The sequence below is a fragment of the Hordeum vulgare genome, chromosome 5H, assembly GCF_904849725.1.
Source record: "Hordeum vulgare subsp. vulgare chromosome 5H, MorexV3_pseudomolecules_assembly, whole genome shotgun sequence".
In the NCBI taxonomy this organism is placed as follows: domain Eukaryota; kingdom Viridiplantae; phylum Streptophyta; class Magnoliopsida; order Poales; family Poaceae; genus Hordeum; species Hordeum vulgare.
The window spans coordinates 334,576,144-334,593,565 of NC_058522.1; positions in this window are offsets into that span (position 1 = coordinate 334,576,144).

Here is a 17,422-nt window from a genome sequence, read left to right on the forward strand (position 1 = left end):
TCCAAATTCCTCGCAACTATACTCTGTTCACAGGTACACACATGTCAGCTGATGAATCTCTCGGTTCTCATCACATTAACTCATTTGCAGCGTTTCTGGAAGAAAATCTTCAAGGCTCATCAGAATCCCCAAGAGTTCAAAATCATCAGCAAATTCCTCATGTGAAGAAAATGGAGGAAGAGAGGAAACAGAAGGGAGGAAAGAAACTGGAGCAGAACACAGCTGTTGATATTCCTGATGACATATACATGGACTATTGCACGCCTGATGAAGAACCTGAGACAATGGCTAAAAGAAAGATTAGGCTGCAGAAAATTGAGCGCAGATGGGCAAAGGAGTGGAAGGAGTACAGGTTTGTGACTCCAAAATATGCGAAGAAATTCGCTTTGAAGCCTCCTGGCAGAAGGGCCCCACTTGAGGATCATCAAGAAGCACATCCCTCTAGCCTTATGACACTTGATGACTACCCAGATGAAAAGGAAAGGCATCTCGCCAAGCTCAAGAAGCAAGCTGAAACAGCAGTGAAGAAATTTCATGAATCCTCAGCTGCTGCCTCCGGTGCTGCTCATTCCTCAGCAGCAGAAACTTCAGGCTCAGAGATTCCTCAAAAGCAGTCTGCGCCCACAAAGCCAAAGGCTTCAAAGCCTCAAGAGAAGTCTGCACAGGCTTCTGTCACAAAACCCTCAGCTCCAAAACCCTCAGCTCCAAAACCCTCAGCTCCGAAACCCTCGGTTCCAAAACCGTCAACACCAAAACCATCAGCGCCAAAACCCTCAGCACCCATCTCATCTACACCAAAGTCCTCAGCTCCACCTACAAAACCAGTACAGAAGAAAGTCGTGAAGCCTACGACTGCCAGCTCCAGCTCCTCACTCCCAGCTGCAACTAGCTCGGAGACAAAGTCTTCAACACCCCTTGTGAAGACTTTGGCAACTACTGAACCTGCACCTCTGCCCAGCCCCAGCAAAATCATCGCAGTCCCGTCTACATCAGAGGGAAGTGATGATTATGATGATGAATCCCTGGAAGCCATCATCAGGAACAAGCAAGAACGGGTAGCACAAGCATCAGGCAGTGCTATTCCTCTGGCCATGGACCCCAAGGTCCTCCTCGACTTCATCAATGTATGGTATGAAGACCCAAACACACCCATTGATGATTTGAAACTTCCTCCTGGCATCAGCCACATGGTGGCCACCTTCATAAACGAAGCCAAGTGGAAGGAACAGAAGGCCAAGCAGGCAAAGATTGCAAAGGCCAGAAAGGAGAAATTCCTCAGGCAAAATCTCCTCAAGCTGACGCCTGAAGCATTGGTGTCAACCCAGGCAGAGCTGCAAGTCTTGACTGACAAGTGTGACAAACTGTCAGACCGCAAAAGCATCAAGCGCAATTTCATCAAACTAGCCACTAGTGTTGTTGATGACTACAACAAGAGACACCCACAACCAGCACCAACTCCTCAGCCCCTGGTTGAACAGCCAGAAGATGCATCTCCTGATGAGGAGGAAATTCCTCAAGCTGAGGAACACCACCAAGAACGTCGTGCTGATGAGCCGGCCATTGAAGAAATCATTACCGGGACCGCCACTGACGAAATTGCTACCCCTGATGCAACTGCTCCTGATCCAGCTGCTTCACCAAAGCAGGCTGATGACTCTGTTCCAGCTGGTTCCTCACTACCAGCTGAAGAATCTGTAGAGAAAACACCTTCACCAAAAGCTTCAAAGGTGAAGAAGTTACTCCCGTCTGCATCAGACGCGAAAAATACAAGAGCTGCTGAGAAGGAAGCGAAGAAGAGAAAAGCTTCCTTAGCAGAAGAAAAGATTGAGGCAAAACGCATCAAGGAAACTGAAGAATCTGCCCCTCTAGACCCGGTGCCTCTAAATGTTGCACCTTCATATGAAATGGTCGTCATTGGTGACCAAACTACAAGGGCAGATGAGGAAATGAAGGATGCTGCCTCTGAGGAGCATACTGATGAGGAAATCCAGATTGATGACAATCCTCAACCTCATATTCCTCAGACAGAGACTACTCAAGCTTCAACTACAGCAGCTGATGAATCTGCTTCTGCCACAAAGTCAGCTGATGAAAACCAAGCTGAAGAAAATGTCAAGTCTGAGCAGGCTCCTCCCACTGAACAGGCTGACCAAACTCCTCAAGCTGAGAAGGAAGAAGAAATTCCTCAGCCTGAAGCTCAGCCAGAGCAAGAAATACCAGCTGATGAAATTCCTCAACCTGAGGAAACTGCTGAAGAAAATGTTCCCGCCCCTGACAATGACTTCATTGTGCTCAACCCCGAGACTGCCATGGTTGTTTCCCCTCCCATTCCTCAGCACAATATCAAGCCAGTTCAGCGTCAGCCATTCTCGAAGCGGCCAAAGTTTCAGAAAGAAATTTCTTTGAGGAACGCATGTATTTCATCAGCGAGAATCCCTATGACAAGCCTCAAATGAGGCATCTGAAGTTTTGGACCAGGACTCAGATGAACTACTATGCTTCTGTGCTCTGTGGACGCAACAAGATATTCCAGCACAGGCACATTCCTCATGATGAACTTGAAGAAATTCCCTGCATGGAACCAGTCCTTAGTGTACTCCATGATGCAGGTTTGCTCCCTATGTGCTCAGACATATCAGATTGGAATAGTGAGCTTATTCTTCAGTTCTATGCAACTCTGCACATCTCGGGCAATGCTGATGACATCAACACTTGGGTGTTCGACTGGATGACCCAAAACACTCACTACAAGGCTCCAGCGTCTGAACTCCTCAGAGAACTGCCCGTACCAATTCCTTCAGACGGGGCAGTGAAGCTTTATGGTGAGCGTGAGCTGCCAAATGGGATGATGGAAGTCCTCATGAAGCCTTTGGCTGCAGGAAAACCCTCAAGAACCACATTCCTCGTCCATGAGCTCAAGTACACACCCCGGTCTGTCTACCGCATTCTCTGCAGTGTGCTCGCGCCAATCAAAGGCCATGACGATGAAGAAGATGTTGTCGGCCTCATGAAGAATATCCTCTTCAACATCATTCACGGTATCCCCATGAATATCCATGATTTCTTCTTGAGGACTTTGGCTGACAATGCAATGTGCCCCTATGATCACAAAATTTATGCACCGTGGATCATGAGATTCCTCAGGACTAGGACAGGCATCAACTTCCACGTAGATTTCTAGAACCATGTTTGTTATATGCCTCCTATCCGGGTCAACAAGAAGACTTTCGAGCCCATTGAGGGAAAAGGAAAGTCTATGATTGATGAAGGCAGCCGGCCCCTTGATGGCCAGTTCAAAGAACCAGATGCATATTCCTCATGGGACGATACTGAGACTCGTCCACCCAGCCCTGTTCCTCCTCGCGTGCTAAACACCAGAGAGCTTCTTCTCAGTCTTCATCAGAAGGTAGATCACAACCACAAATGGGTCAAACGCCAATTTGGTGCCATTGTGAAAACCCTCACTGAGACCGAGAACTCTGTGAAACTTAATCATCACTATCTGCATGAGGTTTTTGATCGCACCTGGGCTACTCTTGCACATCTGAAGACCCAGACTGAGCTTGAAGAAATGAACTTTGAGCAAGACTTTGAGTGGTCGTGGCCTCCCAAGAAGAAGTTCAGGCCCATTCCAGTGCCAGATCTTGAAGACAGCTCCTTCTCGTCATTCCGCACCGCCGAATCTGATGAGGAACAACTCGACACCGCAACAGGCCCAAGGAAGAAGACTACACCCAAGAAGCGCCAAGGATCTTCATCAACCGCAAAGAAATGAAGTCTTCACGGGCGTTAGTCCTCAGTTTATCCCTTTTTGTCACTTGATGACAAAGGGGGAGACACTTGAGAGTTAGTCTTCAAACGGGATTTATTTTTGGGGATTATGAACTATATCTAAGTTACAAACTCTTGGCTCTTCTGAAGCTTTTATGTAATGAGTTGTAACTTAAGCCCGATGGTACTCTGGCGCCTTTTGAACGTTTTTCTTCGCATGCTTATTCCTCAAGTTTTAATGCATGCATAATGGAATTCGTCAGATACCATTTGCCATCATGCATCTTCATTTTCTTCATATAATATGTTATATGTATGCATGATTTACAAGATTCAGGGGGAGATCTCCATGATATAAATCATCAATGTGCATATGCTATAATAGCAAAATCCTCAAGGTATGCACATCTTCAGGGGGAGTCTCTGTGAATCTTGTCTTCAAATTCCTCAATTAAGTATTTACACTACACATTTTTATTCCCTGCTGAAGACTTAACCTAATTGTCATCAACCACCAAAAAGGGGGAGATTGTAAGTGCATCTAGTGCCCCTTAGTGATTTTGGTGGTTTGAAGACTTATAGGTTAAGTATCTAATGTGTTTATAAGTGTACACAGGATCTATAAGTCATGGAGGAGTTTGAGATATTTGAAGAATATCGACCCCTAAAAATATATGTCGTCAGTTGAAGAAATTGGTCTGAAGCTGAAGAAATGAATCACGAGGAATCTGCGATGAAATTGATATTCCTCATGAAGATATCGTTGGGGAACGTCGCATGGGAAACAAAAAATTTCCTACGCGCACGAAGACCTATCATGGTGATGTCCATCTACGAGAGGGGATGAGTGATCTACGTACCCTTGTAGATCGCACAGCAGAAGCGTTAGAGAACGCGGTTGATGTAGTGGAACGTCCTCACGTCCCTCGATCCACCCCGCGAACAATCCCGCGATCAGTCCCACGATCTAGTACCGAACGGACGGCACCTCCGCGTTCAGCACACGTACAGCTCGACGATGATCTCGGCCTTCTTGATCCAGCAAGAGAGACGGAGAGGTAGAAGAGTTCTCCGGCAGCGTGACGGCGCTCCGGAGGTTGGTGATGACCTTGTCTCACCAGGGCTCCGCCCGAGCTCCGCAGAAACGCGGTCTAGAGGAAAAACCGTGGAGGTATGTGGTCGGGCAGCCGTGAGAAAGTCGTCTCAAATCAGCCATAAAACCTTTGTATATATAGGTGGGAGGGAGGGGGGCCTTGCCTTGGGGTCCAAGGACCCTCAAGGAGTCGGCCGAGCCAAGGGGGAGGACTCTCCCCCCCCCAAACCGAGTTGGACTAGGTTTGGTGGGAGGGAGTCCCCCTCCCTTCCCACCTCCTCCCTCTTTTTTTTCTTTTCCTTTGATTTCTTATCCTTGGCGCATAGGCCCCTCTTGGGCTGTCCCACCAGCCCACTAAGGGCTGGTGCACCACCCTCATAGCCTATGGGCTTCCCCGGGGTGGGTTGCCCCCCCCCCCCCCCCCCCCGGTGAACTCCCGGAACCCATTCGTCATTCCCGGTACATTCCCGGTAACTCCGAAAACTTTCCGGTAATCAAATGAGGTCATCCTATATATCAATCTTCGTTTCCGGACCATTCCGGAAACCCTCGTGACGTCTGTGATCTCATCCGGGACTCCGAACAACATTCGGTAACCAACCATATAACTCAAATACGCATAAAACAACGTCGAACCTTAAGTGTGCAGACCCTGCGGGTTCGAGAACTATGTAGACATGACCCGAGAGACTCCTCGGTCAATATCCAATAGCGGGACCTGGATGCCCATATTGGATCCTACATATTCTACGAAGATCTTATCGTTTGAACCTCAGTGCCAAGGATTCGTATAATCCCGTATGTCATTCCCTTTGTCCTTCGGTATGTTACTTGCTCGAGATTCGATCGTCAGTATCCGCATACCTATTTCAATCTCATTTACCGGCAAGTCTCTTTACTCGTTCCGTAATACAAGATCCCGCAACTTACACTAAGTTACATTGCTTGCAAGGCTTGCGTGTGATGTTGCATTACCGAGTGGGCCCCGAGATACCTCTCCGTCACACGGAGTGACAAATCCCAGTCTTGATCCATACTAACTCAACTAACACCTTCGGAGATACCTGTAGAGCATCTTTATAGTCACCCAGTTACGTTGCGACGTTTGATACACACAAAGCATTCCTCCGGTGTCAGTGAGTTATATGATCTCATGGTCATAAGAATAAATACTTGACACGCAGAAAACAGTAGCAACAAAATGACACGATCAACATGCTACGTCTATTAGTTTGGGTCTAGTCCATCACGTGATTCTCCCAATGACGTGATCCAGTTATCAAGCAACAACACCTTGTTCATAATCAGAAGACACTGACTATCATTGATCAACTGGCTAGCCAACTAGAGGCATGCTAGGGCCGGTGTTTTGTCTATGTATCCACACATGTAAATGAGTCTTCATTCAATACAATTATAGCATGGATAATAAACTATTATCTTGATACAGGAATTATAATAATAACTATACATTTATTATTGCCTCTAGGGCATAATTCCAACAGTCTCCCACTTGCACTAGAGTCAATAATCTAGCCCTCACATCACCATGTGAATTACATTGTAATAAATCTAACACCCATACAGTTCTGGTGTCGATCATGTTTTGGCCGTGGAAGAGGTTTAGTCAGCGGGTCCGCTACATTCAGATCCGTGTGCACTTTGCATATATTTACGTCCTCCTCCTCGACGTAGTCGCGGATGAGGTTGAAGCGTCGTTTGATGTGTCTGGTCTTCTTGTGAAACCTTGGTTCCTTTGCTAAGGCAATGGCACCAGTGTTGTCACAGAACAAGGTTATTGGATCCAGTGCACTTGGCACCACTCCAAGATCCGTCATGAACTGCTTCATCCAGACACCCTCCTTAGCCGCCTCCGAGGCAGCCATGTACTCCGCTTCACATGTAGAATCTGCTACGACGCTTTGCTTGGAACTGCACCAGCTTACTGCACCCCCATTAAGAATAAATATGTATCCGGTTTGCGACTTAGAGTCATCCGGATCTGTGTCAAAGCTTGCATCGACGTAACCTTTTACGGCGAGCTCTTCGTCACCTCCATACACGAGAAACATCTCCTTTGTCCTTTTCAGGTACTTCAGGATATTCTTGACCGCTGTCCAGTGATCCACTCCTGGATTACTCTGGAATCTTCCTGCCATACTTATGGCCAGGCTAACATCCGGTCTAGTGCACAGCATTGCATACATGATAGAACCTATGGCTGAAGCATAGGGGACGGAGCGCATATGCTCTCTATCTTTATCAGTTGCTGGGCACTGAGTCTTACTCAATCTCGTACCTTGTAACACTGGCAAGAACCCTTTCTTGGACTGTTCCATTTTGAACCTCTTCAAAACTTTATCAAGGTATGTGCTTTGTGAAAGTCCTATCAGGCGTTTTGATCTATCCCTATAGATCTTAATGCCTAGAATGTAAGCTGCTTCTCCTAGGTCCTTCATAGAGAAACTTTTATTCAAGTAACCTTTTATGCTCTCCAAAAGCTCTGCGTTGTTTCCAATCAGTAATATGTCATCCACATATAATATTAGAAACGCCACAGAGCTCCCACTCACTTTCTTGTAAATACAAGATTCTCCAACCACTTGTATAAACCCAAATGCTTTGATCACCTCATCAAAGCGTTTGTTCCAACTCCGAGATGCTTGCACCAGTCCATAAATGGATCGCTGGAGCTTGCACACCTTGTCAGCACTTTTGGGATCGACAAAACCTTCGGGTTGCATCATATACAACTCTTCCTTAAGGAAACCGTTAAGGAACGCCGTTTTGACATCCATCTGCCAGATTTCATAATCGAAAAATGCAGCTATTGCTAACATGATTCTGACGGACTTAAGCATTGCCACGGGAGAGAAAGTCTCATCGTAGTCAATTCCTGGAACTTGTGAAAAACCCTTTGCCACAAGTCGAGCTTTATAAACGGTCACATTACCGTCAGCGTCCGTCTTCTTCTTAAAGATCCATTTGTTCTGAATAGCCTTGCGGCCCTCAGGTAGTATCTCCAAAGTCCACACTTTGTTCTCATACATGGATCCTATCTCGGATTTCATGGCTTCTAGCCATTTGTTGGAATCTGGGCCCACCATTGCTTCTTCATAATTTGCAGGTTCATTGTTGTCTAACAACATGATTGATAAGACGGGATTACCGTACCACTCTGGAGCAGCGCGTGATCTCGTCGACCTGCGTGGTTCAACAGAAACTTGAACTGGAGTTTCATGATCATCATCATTAACTTCCTCCTCAACCGGCGTCGCAATGACAGAGGTTTCCCCTTGCCCTGCGCCACCATCCAGAGGGATGAGAGGTTCGACAACCTCGTCAAGTTCTATCTTCCTCCCACTCAATTCTCTCGAGAGAAACTCCTTCTCGAGAAAAGCTCTGTTTGAGCAACAAACACTTTGCCCTCGGATTTGATATAGAAGGTGTACCCAACTGTCTCTTTTGGGTAACCTATGAAGACGCACTTTTCCGCTTTGGGTTCCAGCTTTTCAGGCTGAAGCTTTTTGACATAAGCATCACATCCCCAAACTTTAAGAAACGACAACTTTGGCCTTTTGCCATACCACAGTTCGTATGCTGTCGTCTCAACGGATTTTGATGGTGCCCTATTTAAAGTGAATGCAGCTGTTTCTAATGCATAACCCCAAAATGATAACGGCAAATCAGTAAGAGACATCATAGATCGCACCATCTCTAACAAAGTACGATTACGACGTTCGGACACACCATTACGCTGTGGTGTTCCAGGAGGTGTTAACTGCGAAACAATTCCACATTGTCTTAAGTGAGCACCAAACTCGAAACTCAGATATTCACCCCCACGATCAGACCGTAGGAACTTGATCTTCTTGTTACGATGATTTTCCACTTCACTCTGAAATTGCTTGAACTTTTCAAATGTTTCAGACTTGTGCTTCATCAAGTAGACATAACCATATCTACTTAAATCGTCAGTGAAGGTGAGAAAATAACGATATCCGCCGCGTGCCTCTACGCTCATTGGACCACACACATCGGTGTGTATGATTTCCAACAAGTCACTTGCACGCTCCATTGTTCCGGAGAACGGAGTCTTAGTCATCTTGCCCATGAGGCATGGTTCGCACGTGTCAAGTGAATCAAAGTCAAGTGACTCCAAAAGTCCATCAGCATGGAGTTTCTTCATGCGCTTTACACCAATATGACCCAAGCGGCAGTGCCACAAAAATATGGTGCTATCATTGTTTACTCTAACTCTTTTGGTCTCGATGTTATGTATATGCGTATCGCTATCAAGATTCAATATGAACAATCCTCTCACATTCGGTGCATGACCATAAAAGATGTTACTCATAGAAATTGAACAACCATTATTCTCAGACTTAAAAGAGTAACCGTCTCGCAGTAAACAAGATCCAGATATAATGTTCATGCTCAACGCAGGCACTAAGTAACAATAATTTAAGTTCATCACTAATCCCGATGGTAGCTGAAGTGACACTGTGCCGACGGCGATTGCATCAACCTTGGAACCGTTTCCTACGCGCATCGTCACTTCGTCTTTCGCCAGCCTTCGTCTATTCCGCAGTTCCTGCTTCGAGTTGCAAATGTGAGCAACAGAACCGGTATCAAATACCCAGGCACTACTACGAGAGCCGGTTAAGTACACATCAATAACATGTATATCAAATATACCTGATTTTTCTTTACCCGCCTTCTTATCTGCCAGATACTTGGGGCAATTGCGCTTCCAGTGACCCATACCCTTGCAATAGAAGCACTCTGCTTCAGGCTTAGGTCCAGCCTTGGGTTTCTTCGGCGGATTGGCAACAGGCTTGCCGCTCTTCTTCGAATTGCCCTTCTTGCCTTTGCCGTTTCTCTTGAAACTAGTGGTCTTGCTCACCATCAACACTTGATGCTCTTTATGGAGTTCAGACTCTGCGACTTTCAGCATCGCAAACAACTCGCCGGGAGACTTGTTCATCCCTTGCATGTTGTAGTTCAACACAAAGCCTTTATAGCTTGGCGGCAGTGATTGAAGGATTTTGTCAGTGATAGCTTCTTGCGGGAGTTCAATCCCCAGTTCAGCTAGACGGTTTGAGTACCCAGACATTTTGAGCACATGTTCACTGACAGACGAGTTTTCCTCCATCTTGCAAGCATAGAATTTATCGGAGGTCTCATACCTCTCGATCCGGGTGTTCTTCTGAAAGATAAACTCCAACTCCTGGAACATCTCAAATGCTCCATGACGCTCAAAGCGACGTTGAAGTCCCGGTTCTAAGCCATACAAGACTGCACATTGAACTATTGAGTAGTCCTCCTTACGTTCTAACCAAGCGTTCTTAACATCCTGATCAGCCGTAGCGGGTGGTTCATCTCCTAGCGCAACATTAAGGACATAATCCTTCTTCCCAGCTTGTAAGATTAGCTTAAGATTACGAGCCCAGTCTACAAAGTTGCTTCCATCATCTTTCAACTTAGCTTTCTCTAGGAACGTATTAAAATTCAGGATGACTGTCGCGTGAGCCATGATCTACAACACAAATATATTCAAAGTGGACTTAGACTATGTTCAAGATAATTAGCGTTCAACTTAATCAAATTATATGCTAAACTCCCACTCAAAAAGTACATCTCTCTAGTCATTTGAGTGGTTCATGATCCACTTACACTATCCCAAGTCCGATCATCACGTGAGTTGAGTATAGTTTCAGTGGTAAGCATCCCTATGCTAATCATATCAACTATATGATCCATGATCGACCTTTCGGTCTCATGTGTTCCGAGGCCATGTCTGCACATGCTAGGCTCGTCAAGCTTAACCCGAGTGTTCCGCGTGCACAACTGTTTTGCACCCGTTGTATGTGAACGTTGAGTCTATCACACCCGATCATCACGTGGTGTCTCGAAACGACGAACTGTAGCAACGGTGCACAGTCGGGGAGAACACAATTTCGTCTTGAAATTTTAGTGAGAGATCACCTCATAATGCTACCGTCGTTCTAAGCAAAATAAGGTGCATAAAAGGATTAACATCACATGCAATTCATAAGTGACATGATATGGCCATCATCACGTGCTTCTTGATCTCCATCACCAAAGCACCGGCACAATCTTCTTGTCACCGGCGCCACACCATGATCATCCATCAACGTGTTGCCATCGGGGTTGTCGTGCTACTTATGCTATTACTACTAAAGCTACATCCTAGCAAAATAGTAAACGCATCTGCAAGCACAAACGTTAGTATAAAGACAACCCTATGGCTCCTGCCGGTTGCCGTACCATCGACGTGCAAGTCGATATTTCTATTACAACATGATCATCTCATACATCCAATATATCACATCACATCGTTGGCCATATCACATCACAATCATACCCTGCAAAAACAAGTTAGACGTCCTCTAATTTTGTTGTTGCATGTTTTACGTGGTGACCAAGGGTATCTAGTAGGATCGCATCTTACTTACGCAAACACCACAACGGAGATATATGAGTTGCTATTTAACCTCATCCAAGGACCTCCTCGGTCAAATCCGATTCAACTAAAGTTGGAGAAACCGTCACTTGCCAGTCATCTTTGAGCAAAGGGGGTTACTCGTAACGATGAAACCAGTCTCTCGTAAGCGTACGAGTAATGTCGGTCCAAGCCGCTTCAATCCAACAATACCGCGGAATCAAGAAAAGACTAAGGAGGGCAGCAAAACGCACATCACCGCCCACAAAAACTTTTGTGTTCTACTCGAGAAGACATCTACGCATGAACCTAGCTCATGATGCCACTGTTGGGGAACGTCGCATGGGAAACAAAAATTTCCTACGCGCACGAAGACCTATCATGGTGATGTCCATCTACGAGAGGGGATGAGTGATCTACGTACCCTTGTAGATCGTACAGCAGAAGCGTTAGAGAACGCGGTTGATGTAGTGGAACGTCCTCACGTCCCTCGATCCGCCCCGCGAACAATCCCGCGATCAGTCCCACGATCTAGTACCGAACGGACGGCACCTCCGCGTTCAGCACACGTACAGCTCGACGATGATCTCGGCCTTCTTGATCCAGCAAGAGAGACGGAGAGGTAGAAGAGTTCTCCGGCAGCGTGACGGCGCTCCGGAGGTTGGTGATGACCTTGTCTCAGCAGGGCTCCGCCCGAGCTCCGCAGAAACGCGATCTAGAGAAAAAACCGTGCAGGTATGTGGTCGGGCAGCCATGAGAAAGTCGTCTCAAATCAGCCCTAAAACCTCTGTATATATAGGTGGGAGGGAGGGGGGCCTTGCCTTGGGGTCCAAGGACCCTCCCTCTTTTTTTTCTTTTCCTTTGATTTCTTATCCTTGGCGCAAAGGCCCCTCTTGGGCTGTCCCACCAGCCCACTAAGGGCTGGTGCGCCACCCTCATAGCCTATGGGCTTCCCTGGGGTGGGTTGCCCCCCCCCCCCCCGGTGAACTCCCGGAACCCATTCGTCATTCCCGGTACATTCCCGGTAACTCCGAAAACTTTCCGGTAATCAAATGAGGTCATCCTATATATCAATCTTCGTTTCCGGACCATTCCGGAAACCCTCGTGACGTCCGTGATCTCATCCGGGACTCCGAACAACATTCAGTAACCAACCATATAACTCAAATACGCATAAAACAACGTCGAACCTTAAGTGTGCAGACCCTGCGGGTTCGAGAACTATGTAGACATGACCCGAGAGACTCCTCGGTCAATATCCAATAGCGGGACCTGGATGCCCATATTGGATCCTACATATTCTACGAAGATCTTATCGTTTGAACCTCAGTGCCAAGGATTCGTATAATCCCGTATGTCATTCCCTTTGTCCTTCGGTATGTTACTTGCTCGAGATTCGATCGTCAGTATCCGCATACCTATTTCAATCTCATTTACCGTCAAGTCTCTTTACTCGTTCCTTAATACAAGATCCCGCAACTTACACTAAGTTACATTGCTTGCAAGGCTTGTGTGTGATGTTGCATTACCGAGTGGGCCCCGAGATACCTCTCCGTCACACGGAGTGACAAATCCCAGTCTTGATCCATACTAACTCAACTAACACCTTCGGAGATACCTGTAGAGCATCTTTATAGTCACCCAGTTACGTTGCGACGTTTGATACACACAAAGCATTCCTCCGGTGTCAGTGAGTTATATGATCTCATGGTCATAGGAATAAATACTTGACACGCAGAAAACAGTAGCAACAAAATGACACGATCAACATGCTACGTCTATTAGTTTGGGTCTAGTCCATCACGTGATTCTCCCAATGACGTGATCCAGTTATCAAGCAACAACACCTTGTTCATAATCAGAAGACACTGACTATCATTGATCAACTGGCTAGCCAACTAGAGGCATGCTAGGGACGGTGTTTTGTCTATGTATCCACACATGTAAATGAGTCTTCATTCAATACAATTATAGCATGGATAATAAACTATTATCTTGATACAGGAATTATAATAATAACTATACATTTATTATTGCCTCTAGGGCATAATTCCAACAGATATTGATAGTGAGAAGATCGGTGGTTCCTGAAGAAAATCATTTTGAAGAAATTGAAGTGTGAAGATTTACGTTTTCTGTTTTACTTTCTTCGCATTTAATGAATAGGAACACCGTACTGTTAAAGGGGGTCAAAGTAACACTATGGAATGGATTTCCTCATGATGCTCAACCCAAGCCAAATCCTACCAAAAGCCTCAAGTGAGGAATATGAGTGACGTGAGGACTCTCACAGTTGAGGGTCCCGATCGTTTCGATAGCCACGCCAAGTCACTTGTCTTATTCACTCCAACGGTCATATTATTTAAGGGCATTAATGTCAAATCATGTCGGGATGCTCCCAGGCTATAAATAGACGCCCCCCACAACCACTAGCTGGTTGGCTGCTCCGTTAGAAACTGACACTTGTCATAAGAGCAACCCAAATTCCTCAGAGCCTACGAGAGTAAATCATCAGTGAGGAAATACACCACCCACCGAAACCACAAACCAAACCTAGTGATTGAGCATCACTGAAGAAGTTGTTCCTGTGTGGGACTGAAGCCTTTTACCTTTGAGGACTGTGCATCCTCCAGACGGTTAGGCGTCATGGTCTAGAGCAATCCAGCAGTCAATTGTGGATCGCCGGGTGACCGAGTTTGTGAGGGTTTGGAAGTCTGCCCTAAAGACTTACCACGAGTGTTGGGCGAGGACTGTGTGTCCTTAGCTCAAGGAGAATACGGTAGGGACTGTGTGTCCCGGGACTGGGTGTCCTTTGGTTTCAATACCAAGCCGCTCCAAACCAGATGTACAACTGTCATAGCTGTTGGAACTGGGTCATCAACAACAGTCTTCACCAAGAATCGGGTTCTAATTCTTCAACTCTTTACATTCTCTGTATTATGTGTTGATGACATTCACTGTGACTGTTTGAAGAATTTGCTGAAGACTTTCTCTGAATTTCCTCAACCCCAAATTCTTCACTTGAGTTAATCATCATCTGTATTCTGCGTGCTTGCTTACTGTGCAATCTGTTTTCATAATCTTCACTCTGTAATACTCCTGTTGTGAACGATTGCACGACTGATCCTTAACTTTTTCCGCTGTAAGTTAGTCATCAGTGAGGAATTTCCTCAAAAGGAATTTCCTCAGTGATGAAATTCTAAAAATCTCCTATTCACCCCCCCCCCTCTAGTCGATATAACGCACTTTCACTCTTTCTCGCATTGTTGCAGTCAGTCCACATATAAACCCCTTCTTTGATAATGTTGCATACTTAGCATAGTTCTGATATAAGTCTTGCGAGTACTTTGGATGAGTACACATGGGGTGCCTTAGATGATGGAGCCGAGGAGATGGAGTATCCCGCCGACGACGCCTGCCATCCCGTTGGTGACTTCTTCGTAGAGGCCGCTGAAAACCAGGAGTAGTTTAGGAGGTTCCCAGACAGGAGGCCTTGCCTCGTTTGATCGTGTTTCTTTTGTGCTAGCCTTCTCTAAGGCACCCCATGTTTTATGTCTGTACTCAGATATTGTTGCTTCCGCTGACTCGTGTGTTTATAGAGCTTCTGTATTCAAGCCCTCGAGGCCCCTGGCTTGTAATATGAAGCTTGTATTGTTTTATTTGTGTCTAGAGTTGTGTTGTGATATCTTCCCGTGAGTCCTTGAGTTTGATCGTACGCAGTTGCGTGTATGATTAGCGTACGGTTAAATCGAGGGCGTCACAATCAAACGTCGCAACGTTACTGGGTGACTACAAAGGTGCTCTACAGGTATCTCCGAGGGTGTCCGTTGAGTTAGCATGGATCAAGACTGTGATTTGTCACTCCGTGTAACGGAGAGGTATCTCGGGGCCCACTCGGTAATACAACATCACATATAAGCCTTGCAAGCAATGTGGCTAAAGTGTTAGTCACGGGATCTTCTATTACTGAACGAGTAAACAGACTTGCCGGTAACGAGATTGAAATAGGTATAGGGATACCGACGATCAAATCTCGAGCAAGTAACATACCGAAGGACAAAGGGAAGGTATACGGGATTATATGAATCCTTGGCACAGAGGTTCAACCGATAAGATCTTTCTGGAATATGCAGGATCCAATATGGAAATCTAGGTCCCGCTATTGGATATTGACCGGGGAGTGTCTCGGGTCATGTCTACATAGTTCTTGAACCTGCAGGGTTTGCACACTTAAGGTTCGGTGACGTCTCAGTATAGTTGACTTATAGGTGTTGGTGACCGAAGGTTTGTTCGGAGTCCAGGATGAGATCACGGACGTCACGAGGGTTTCCATAATGGTCCGAAAACGAAGATTGATATATAGGATTGTTTCATTTGGAATCCGGAAATATTTCGGGCATTGCCGGCAGTGTACCAGGAGTGACGAATGGGTTCCGGGTTTTTACCGGAAGGGAGCCACCCACCCGGGAGAGAACCTAATAGCCCATGGGTGGCGCACCAGCCCTTGGTGGGCTAGTGAGGCCAGCCCAATAGGGCTATGTCGGCTAAAGGAAAAATCAAAGGAGAAAAAGAAAAAAAAAGAGGGAGACTGGAAGGAAGGAAGGGACTCCTCCTTTCCAAACCGAATTGGGGTGGGAGTTCCTCCCCTCCTCCACTCGTCCGACGCCCTAGGGGGCTCTCTTGAGCCCCAAGGCTAGCCCCTCCCCTCCTCCTATATATACTAGAGGTTTTAGGGGTTTTGAGACACAACTTTGCCACATGCAACCCTAAACCTCTACTTCGTAGTTCTTCCTCTAGATCAGTTTTCTGCGGAGCTCGAGCGGAGCCCTGCTGGAATAGATCATCACCATCACCGGCGTGCCGTCACGCTGCGGGAGAACTCATCTACTTCCCCGTCTCTCTTGCTGGATCAAGAAGGCGGAGATCGTCATCGAGTTGTACGTGTGCTGAACGCGGAGGTGTCGTTCGTTCGGCGCTAGATCGGGACGGATCGTGGGACGATGGTGATTTGAATCACGAAGCTGTTCCACTACATCAATCGCGTTTCTTAACGCTTCCCACTTAGCGATCTACAAGGGTATGTGGATCCGATCTCCCTCTCGTAGATGGACATCACCATGATAGGTCTTCGTGTGCGTAGGAAATTTTTTGTTTCCCATGCAACGTTTCCCAACAATAGTTCACTTCACAAAGGGTACAAGTGTCTCCATATTCCGTCTAACCATGTTTACATCTCTCGCGATGTTGTGTTTGACGAGAATGTTTTTCCGTTTTCTTCTTTTTCACCAGCCCTTGGTCCTCCGTCATCATCCTCGCCTTCCACCCCTCCACTGCCTGCTCAATTTGTTGATATTGCATACTCTCCTGCGTTGTCGCCTAATCATGCTGCAGCTACAGGTCGTAGAGCTCATCTTGAGTTGCTGGAGGAATCGAAGCAGTCGGCTGTCCCTGATGAGAACAGCGGTTCTGTGCATGTTGCATGCACGTCCTAGCCGCTCTCACCTCTCGTTGCACAGCTTTCCCATGTGTAGGATTCAGCCGCACCTCCGACACCAGTCCCACCAGCGCCGGCTATGTCTGAGCCGGGTCACCTCGTGACGCCCACCCTGGCTTCGCCTACCACCTCGCCTGGACTGGCGTCTCCTCAGGCGTCCTCGAGCTCGTCCTCGCCTCTATCAGGAGAGGTTGCGTCTCCTCTCGGGTCTAGCATCGTCGGCTTGAACGTCACCTGCGGCTGTAAAACCAGCTGTGGCTGCACCACAACCTGTGGCTGCACCACCAGATGTGGCTGCTCCTCGCCCACATACACGCAGCCGGTCCGGCGTTGTCTGTCCCAAGAAACACACAAATGGGACTGTTGCTTGGCTCATAGCTTGTGTGACACGGTTACAAGAAGACCCCTCTGCTGAACCATGACACTTTCAGGCTGCTCTTGGTATTCCTCACTGGCGTCATGCCATGGAGCAAGAGTTTCAAGCATTATTGGTGAAAGGTACTTGGCAGTTAGTTCCTCCGGTCTCTGCTGTGATGTCATTGACTCCAAGTGGGTCTTCAAAGTTAAGAGGCATGCTGACGGTTCTATTGAATGCTAG